This window comes from Rhinopithecus bieti, unplaced genomic scaffold (assembly GCF_001698545.2).
Source record: "Rhinopithecus bieti isolate Rb0 unplaced genomic scaffold, ASM169854v2 scaffold_3878, whole genome shotgun sequence".
In the NCBI taxonomy this organism is placed as follows: domain Eukaryota; kingdom Metazoa; phylum Chordata; class Mammalia; order Primates; family Cercopithecidae; genus Rhinopithecus; species Rhinopithecus bieti.
In genome coordinates, this window is record NW_016805059.1 from 4,633,750 (window position 1) to 4,642,892 (window position 9,143).

The following is a 9,143-nucleotide window of genomic DNA, read 5'->3' on the forward strand; positions in this document are numbered from 1 at the left end:
TTGCCAGGTGTATTAGTCCTTTTCACACTGCTGATAAAGACATACCTGAGACTGGAAAGAAAAGAGGTTCAATTGGACTTACAGTTCCACATGGCTAGGGAGGCCTCAGAATCATGGCAGGAGGTGAAAGGCATTTCTTACATGGTGGCAGCAAGAGGAAATGAGGAAGATGCAAAAGCAGAAACCCCTGATAAAACCATCAGATCTCATGAGACTTATTCACTACCACGTAGAACAGTATGGGGGAAACTGTCCCTATGATTCAAATTATCTCCCACCAGGTCCCTCCCATAATGTGGGAATTATGAGAGTACAATTCAAGATAAGATTTGGGTGGGGACACAGAGTCAAACCATATCATTCTGCCCCTGGCCTCTCAAAATCTCATGTCCTCACATTTCAAAACTAACAGTTCCCCAAAGTCTTAACTCATTTCAGCATTAACTCAAAAGTCCACAGTCCAAAGTCTTATCTGAAACAAGGCAAGTCCCTTCCACCTATGAGCCTGTAAAATCAGAAGCAAGTTAGTTACTTCCTAGATACAATGGAGATAGAGGCATTGGGTAAATACAGCCATTCCAAATGGGATAAATTGGTCAAAAGAAAAGGGCTACTGGCCCCTTGCAAGTCTGGTCTGAAATCCAGCAGGACAGTCAAATCTTGAAGCTCCAAAATGGTATCCTTTGATGCCATGTCTCACCTCTGGGTCACGCTGATGCAACAGGGGTGTTCCCATGGATTCAGGCAGCTCTGCCCCTGTGGCTTTGCAGGGCATGGCTCCCCTCCTGGCTGCTTTTATGGCCTGGTGTTGAATGTCTGTGGCTTTTCCAGTTGCATGGTGCAAGCTGTTGGCAGATATACCATTTTGGGGTCTGAAGGACAATGGCCCTCTTCTCACAGCTCCACTAGGCAGTGTCCCAGTAGAGACTCTGTGTCGGGACTCCAACCCCACATTTCCCTTCTGCACTGCCCTAGCAGAGGTTCTCCATTTGGGCCCTGCACCTGCTGCAAACTTTTGCCTGGACATCCAGGCATTTCCATACATCTTCTGAAATGTAGGTGCAGGTTCTTCAAACCTCAATTCTTGACTTCGGTGCATCCACAGGCTCAACATCACATGGAAGCTGCCAAGGCTTAGGGCTTCCACCCTCTGAAGCAACAGCCCAACCTGTACCTTGGCTCCTTTAAGTCATGGCTGGAGTGTCTGGGACAGAGAGCACCAAGTCCTTAGACTGCACACAGCATGGGGACCCTGCACCAGGCCCACGAAACCATTTACTTTTAGGCCTCTGGGCCTGTGATGGGAGGGGCTGCTGTGAAGACCTCTGGAGACATTTTCCCTATTGTCTTGGGGATTAACATTCGGCTCCCCATTATTTATGCAAATTTCTGTAGTGGCTTGTATTTCTCCTCAGAAAACAGGTTTTTCTTTTCTATCATATTTTCAGGCTGCAAATGTTCTGCTCTGCTTCCCTTATGAAACTGAATGCCTTTAGCAGCACCCAAGTCACCTCTTAAATGCTTTGCTGCTTAGAAATTTCTTTTGCCAGATACACTAAATCATCTCTGTCAAGTTCAAAGTTCCACAAATCTCTAGGGCAGGGAAAAAATGCCACCAGTCTCTTTGCTAAAACATAACAAGAGTCACCTTTGCTCCAGTTCCCAGCAAGTTCCTCATCTCCCTCTGAGACTACCTCAGCCTAGACTTTATTGTACATATTGCTATCATGCTTTTGGTCAAAGCCACTCAACAAGTCTCTAGGAAGTCCCAAACTTTCCCACATTTTCCTGTCTTCTTCTGAGGCCTCCAAACTGTTCCAACCTCTGCCTGTTACCCAGTTCCAAAGTTGCTTCCACATTTTTGGGTGTCTTTTCAGCAGCACCCCACTCTACTGGTACCAATTTACTATATTAGTCTATTTTCACACTGCTAATAAAGACATACCCAAGAATGGAAAGAAAAAGAGGTTTAATTGGACTTACAGTTCCACGTGGCCGGGGAGGCCTCAGAATCATGGCAGGAGGTGAAAGGCACTTCTTACATGGTAGCGGCAAGAGAAAATGAGGAAGATACAAAAGCAGAAACCCCTTATAAAACCATCAGATCTCATGAGACTTATTCACTACCATGAGAACAGTATGGGGGAAACTGTCCCCACGATTCAAATTATCTCCCAACAGGTCCCTCCCACAACACCTGGGAATTATGGGAGTATACCTCAAGATGAGATTTGGATGAGGACACAGAGCCAAATCATATCATCAAGGCTGATTTATTTCTGGTGTTCTGTATTTCAACATGAAGCTCCCCATCCATCCAGATGCATCTGCTGCAGCTCTTAGTCCTGCTGATTTTACCTTGAATTCATCCAACTCTTTTTATTCCCACTGCTATCATCTTAGTTCAAGCTACCTCCTCCTCTCTTTCTTGGAGTACAAAAACAACTTCCTAAATGTTCTCGTCTACTGTGCCTTCTCTGTAGCACCTTCTCCACACTGCACTTAGAGTAGCATCATCTAGTTCAAATACAATGGGAGCCACATATGCAATTTTTAATTTTTTTATTATAATTATTTTGAGATGGAGTCTCACTCTGTCACCCAGGCTGGAGTGCAGTGGCATGATTTTGGCTCACTGCAACCTCTACCTCCTGAGTTCAAGAAAATCTCCTCTCTCAGCCTCCAGAGTAACTGGGATTACAGGCACCCACCAACATGCCTGGCTAAGTTTTGTATTTTCACCATGTTGGCCAGGCTGGTCTCAAACTCCTGACATCAAGTGATCCACCCGCCTTGGTCTTCCAAAGTGCTGGGATTATAGGTGTGAGCCACCATGCCCACCCCAATTTTAATTTTAATAGCTGTATTTTAAAAGGTTGACAAGAAACAGGTAATTGGTTTTTGGGGAGTAGGAGAAATGGGTTTTGTTTGTTTGTTTTTGAGACAGGGTCTTTCTCTGCCACCCAGACTGGAGTACAATGGCATGATAATGGCTCACTGCAGTCTCGACCTCCTGGGCTCGAGTGATCCTCCTGCCTTAACCTCCCGAATAGCTGGGACCATAGGTGTGCACCACCACATCCAGCTAACTGTTTCGTTTGTTTTATTGGAGACAAGGTCTCCCTATGTTGCCCAGTCTGGTCTCAAACTCCTGGGTTCAAGCACTCCTACCACTTCAGCTTCCCAAAGTGCTAGGATTAGAGGCATGAGCCATCATGCCTGGCCTAGTAATTGTTTTTATAAATAATTTTTAAATTGATTTTAATTACATTTAATCTGAAATATTTTTTCAAGATATAATTAATATTTTTAAATTAATGAGATATTTTACATTTTTTATACTAAGTCTTTGAAATGCTGTGAATATTTTACATCTCTACTAAAACTAGCAATATTTCAAATGTTCAGTAGCCATGTGTAGCTAGTAGCTACCATTATTGGACCATAAAGAATTAGAATGATCTTTTCACAATGCAAATCTGATCACCGCACCTCACCCCATGTTTATGCTTTTCTGTGGCATCTAGTTCTTAGGATTAGGATTCAAATGCTTAACATATTCTACAAGGCCCTCCAGGGTCTGTGGTGTGGATTCTACTTTCCTTTTGATCTCTGCTCCTTCTCTCTCACCATCCACATGCCAGCCACACTAGTCTTTCAGCTTCTCAGACATGCAGAGGTTCCACCTCTACCGATTCTTTGAATATACTATTCCCTGTTTTGAATGCTACTCTCTACCACATTCCCTTCACCATCACCAGTACCTCCACTATCATCACCACCACCACATCATTGCCATCAACTCCACCATCATCACCACCTCCATCACCATCATCAACTCCACCATCACCACCACCTTCATCACCACCAACTCCACCATCAGCACCACCTTATCATCACCATCAACTTCACCATCACCATATCATTGCCATCAACTCTACCATCACCACTACCTCATCACCATCATCAACTCTACCATCACCACCACCTCACATCATTACCATCAACTCCACCATCACCATCACATTATCACCATCATCAACTCCACCATCACCACTACCTCCATCATTACCATCCACTCTACCACCACCACTACCTCCATCACCATCATCAACTCTACCGTCACCACCACCTCCATCATCACCATCAACTCCACCATCACCACCACTTTATCACCATCAACCACACCATCACCACCACCTCGATAATCACCATCAACTCCAACATCACCACCACCTTATCACCATCAACTCCACCATCACCACCACAACCTCCATCACCACCACCAACTCCACCACCGCCTCTATCATCACCATCAATTCCACCATCAACACCACCAACTCCACCATCACCACCACCTCCATCATCACCAACTCCATCATCACCACCACCTTATCACCATCAACTGCACCATCACCACCACCTCCATCATCACCATCAACTCCACCATCACCACCACCTCCATTACCACCAACTCCACCAGCACCACCACCTTTTCATCACCATCACCTCCATCATCACCACTGCCTCCATCACCACCATCAACTCCACCATCACCACCACGTCCACTAGCACCAGCATCACCTATTATAGACCATGCTCATTCTCTTCAGGCCCCCACCCAACTTCACTTCCCTCACTTTTCAGTCTAGAGATGTGATCTTTTCCTTCAAAGCATGTGGCTCAGTTTGTAGCTTTCTTCCTTCTTGTGTGATTAATGCCTGTCTCTCTCCATAACCAGAAATTTTGTTTGGTTTCGCTTACCATTGTCTCCTCAGTGCTTATTCTAGTACCTCATATATAGCAGTTGTTGAGTAAATACCTTTGAATAAATAAATNACCATAACCTCCATCATCACCACTGCCTCCATCACCACCATCAACTCCACCATCACCACCACGTCCACTAGCACCAGCATCACCTATTATAGACCATGCTCATTCTCTTCAGGCCCCACCCAACTTCACTTCCCTCACTTTTCAGTCTAGAGATGTGATCTTTTCCTTCAAAGCATGTGGCTCAGTTTGTAGCTTTCTTCCTTCTTGTGTGATTAATGCCTGTCTCTCTCCATAACCAGAAATTTTGTTTGGTTTCGCTTACCATTGTCTCCTCAGTGCTTATTCTAGTACCTCATATATAGCAGTTGTTGAGTAAATACCTTTGAATAAATAAATGAGTAAATAAAAGTAATTAGAAAATACAAAACTGTAAAAATGGGACCTAGAACAGAGGGTGAAGGAAGGAGAAGTCAGTAAACATTGTAGAGTTTGGCAGGTAGAATCCAAAGTAAGGTTGAGGATTGGAAGTCAATTACTTCTGTTGAGACCCTATCTTGAGCTAAGATCTCTTCTGGTTGTTTTAAGTGTTTTTGTTTAATCCTATAAGAAGTCTACGAGGCAGGTATTATCTGCATTTTAGTCAAGGAGGCTCAGAAGAGTTCACAAACTTGCCAAGTAACATAGTTGGGATTGGAACCTCCATTTGATTTCAGAGCCCACATGCCATGCATTTCACTAGATCTCCATAAACCGACTTCCCATTCTTCATAATCTTGTTATTCCATGAGAGCATAACCAAACACTCAAATAATACAAAAGGCCGAATTTCGTATTGTTTTTGAGACAGAGTCTCGCTGATTCACCCAGGCTGGAGTGCAGTAGCATGATCTCGACTCATTGCAACCTCTGCATCCTGGGTTTAAGCAATTCTCCTGAAAAGGCTGAAATCTTTATTTTTATTTATTTTTTGTTGTTTGTTTTGTATGTGTGTGTGCATGTTCCCATTTTGTCACATGGTTTCTTCATACAAATATTGCCCAAATGCATTGCAAAATTCAGGTACGATTGCCTCAAATGAGAATTTTAAGTAACAACAAATCTTGCCTGAAACAATGCCATATACTATTTTAAGTCCAAGAAGGAAGTCAAATGATGATTGAGTAATGGCTCAAGTACAGGATACCACTCAAATGACAGTTGATTTTCTTTCCTGTTTAAATGAGGTTATGCATATAATGTGCTTAACAGAATGCTTGACACAAGGAATTCAATCGTTGTTAGCTAACATCATCGCCATCATCATCATCATCCCTGACCTGCAACATAGCAAGAACTCTTCATTGCAAATTTTTCATTTATTTATTGCATAATACTAAAATATAGTATCTTAAAAATATGCTATACTGGCTCTAAAGCAACAGTCTCCAACCTTTTTGGCACCAGGGACAAGTTCCACAGATCAGGGAGGTGGGGCGAATGGTTTCAGAGGCATTAGATTCTCATAAGGAGCACACAACCTAGATCCCTTGCATGCCCAGTTCACAATAGGGCTCGTGCTCCCATGAGAATCTAATGCTGCCACTGATTTGACAGGAGGCAGAACTCAGGCAGTAATGCTCACTCACCTGCCTCTCATGTCCTGCTGTGCGGCCTGGTTCCTAGCAGGCCACGGACCAGTACCCTGGGGTTGGGGACTCCTGCTCTAAAGGACCCACTATGAATCACTGCCATAAATCAGCTTCTGGATTGTCTCAAGGCAGCCATCAACTGTGGCTCACATGCCTCAAATCCAAAGCTATGTTCACTGATTCCCGGGGCTCAGCACAATTCAGTCATGCCTGCCATCCACATTATGGGAGCAATGTAGTGTGGTTGGCAAGGGCAAATGTTTTGCGGTCAGACGACTTGGATTCAAATCTTAATTCTTCCACATGCTATCTTTATAACTGAGCAGATCTCACAAGACTCAGTTTTCACATTTATTAAATGGAGGTAATTCTTATCCAGAATATAGTGCCTAGAACCTGGTTAAATGCTCAGTGTTAGCTATTATTCTCAAGAAAGGCCTTAGAATTTAAACTGAGAACTTAGTTCCATCTCTGGTTTGCAGTGGGACCAGGAAGTCTAATCACATTGTTGATGGATCAGAATGAAAATAGTGGGAACATTTGTCCTGGGGAAAAGGAATATCATACAGTTACTTGCTCTGCTTGTAGTTAACATTTTATTTTTTGATTCAAGTGGTCACTGCCTTCAAACCCCCAGAATCTGCTGAGATTAGTGATGGCCTCACCAAGTAACTAGAGAACAGCAGGAATAGTACCTCATCAACCTTGAGTATGCAAGGTTGGGTACAATGGGGTCTTAGTCTACATTAAGCTTTCATTTTGTCAAACTGTTCAGATTGACTTTTAGAAGGTTAGGATGATGTCTGTTGATTAGGTTTTGTCTGTTGTGATAAATAACATTCCAAAGTGATAACATTTCTGATAACATGAAACATAACAAAGGCAGTATGTATAGTGGTTATGAATAGAGATTCTGAGCCATCCTGCTAACTGCATGATTTCGAGCAAGTTATCGTCTCTGTGAAATGGACTTCATAGGGTTGTTATGAAAATTTGGTGAGATGGCACATGTAAATTACCAACAGTACCTGATGTTTGTCTGTTTTTTGTTGTTTTTCTGTTGTTGTTGTTGTTGTTGTTTGCCATTAAGGGTCTTTTATTTGTATTCATCACATCAGAAATCATCTCTTCCTAGGAAGCTTTTTAAAAATCCCCAGGTTGGATTAGGGCACTCCTTCTGGGTCCCTGACAATTTCCTCCAGGTTAGGGATCCCAAGGGGTCGCTGCCTTCCTAGGTCTCTGGCCTAGCCCTTGGGGCACACAGTCATCAAGAAGTGCTGGGGGGAAGTGAGCTCTTTATTTAGACATAGCTCTGCTGAGTGGAAAGTGGGCACCCGCCCCATTAACGCTTGCTGGCTGGTGGCTTCCAAGCATACCCCACTGCCAAGGCTCAGCTCTGCAGTCTGCCACTGCAGGTCCCTAGCACAGCCCCCAGGGTCCTTAAAAGTCATCATCATCACAGATGTCAAGGCACGCGTCAAAAGCCTCTCTGTTGCAGTTTCCATCAGGAGTGAAGGCATATTTGTGGAAGGTCCCATCTACGCAGATGGCAATGACACAGTTGACGTTCTTGGAAGTATTGGGACAGAAGGCACAGATGCAAGCTGACTCAGCAGGCACAGTGAAGCTCGCCAGGCTCCACTGAGGGTCCACGTACTACTGCCCAATGATAGGCCCTTGCCCACGGCGAGCCAGCGCGGAGCGGCAGTTGAGGCGGATATCCTTGAGAGCAAAGATATGGACGGTGCCTTTATCACTGGAAGCGCAGAGGAAGGAGGAGACGTGGCTGAAGTTAATGCAGTAGACGGTGGCAGGGTCAGTGCCTCGGCGCAGCTCTACCAGTTTCTCCTTGGATTGTGTGTCAAAGAGGTGAATAAGGGTACCCTTCTGGGAGGCTGAGGCCACTACAGTCCCTGGCTGGTTTAGAGACACACAGGCTATGTCACTCTGGTGTGCATTGATGGTGAATGGAGCAGACGAGGTGCCAGGCTTTGTGCTCACCAGGTCCACAAGTTGCAGACTCCCACACTTGTGTCCCAGGAACACTAACAGTTGCTTCTCCAGGCTGGGGCAGAGGTCACAGAGCCCCTTGGGGTTGTCCCAGGTATCAAACTCAAACAGCTTTCGGGGATTGTCTGGGAAGGAGTACACACAGATGCGGTTCTTCAGCACCATCACGATCTTGTCGTGGCGCATGCGCACAGAAAGCACTGGCTTAGTGAAGGTGAACTCCAGCACCAGCTTCTCTTTGGAGTCGTTGCCCTCCCGGGCATCGTCCCGGATCAGCACTGAGATCTCTGAGAACTTGGGGCTACTACTACCGCCCACCAAGACCAGAAGGTTGGTTGGTTGGTTTTTTTGTTTGTTTATTTTTGAGACGGAGTCTCGCTCTTTCACCCAGGCTAGAGTGCAGCGGTGCAATCTCGGCTCACTGCAACGTCCACCTCCCGGGTTGAAGCGATTCTCCTGTCTCCCAAGTAGCTGAGATTACAGGTGTGCACCACCACGCCAGGCTAAATTTTGTACTTTTTTATTTTTTTTAGTACAGACGGAGTTTCACCATGTTGCAGGCTGGTCTTGAACTCCTGACCTCAAGTGATCTGCCTGCCTTGGCCTCCCAAAGTCCTGGGATTACAGGCATGAGCCACCATACCCAGCTGACCTTTTATTTAAAAGCATTTGTTTCTAAGATCATAATTCAATTGCCAGGAAAATTACCAGGTAATGATTGCCTCT

At 44.8% G+C, this 9,143-nt stretch overlaps 1 pseudogene across 1 annotated transcript; it reads right to left on the bottom strand.

Annotated features, from left to right (window-relative positions):
- Nucleotides 1-7,847: 7,847 nt before the first annotated feature.
- On the bottom strand, nucleotides 7,848-8,753 carry LOC108528992 (WD repeat domain phosphoinositide-interacting protein 4 pseudogene; annotated as a pseudogene). The gene has a single exon (XR_001885366.1). The product of XR_001885366.1 is annotated as a WD repeat domain phosphoinositide-interacting protein 4 pseudogene (transcript).
- Between the last annotated feature and the right edge of the window lie 390 nt (nucleotides 8,754-9,143).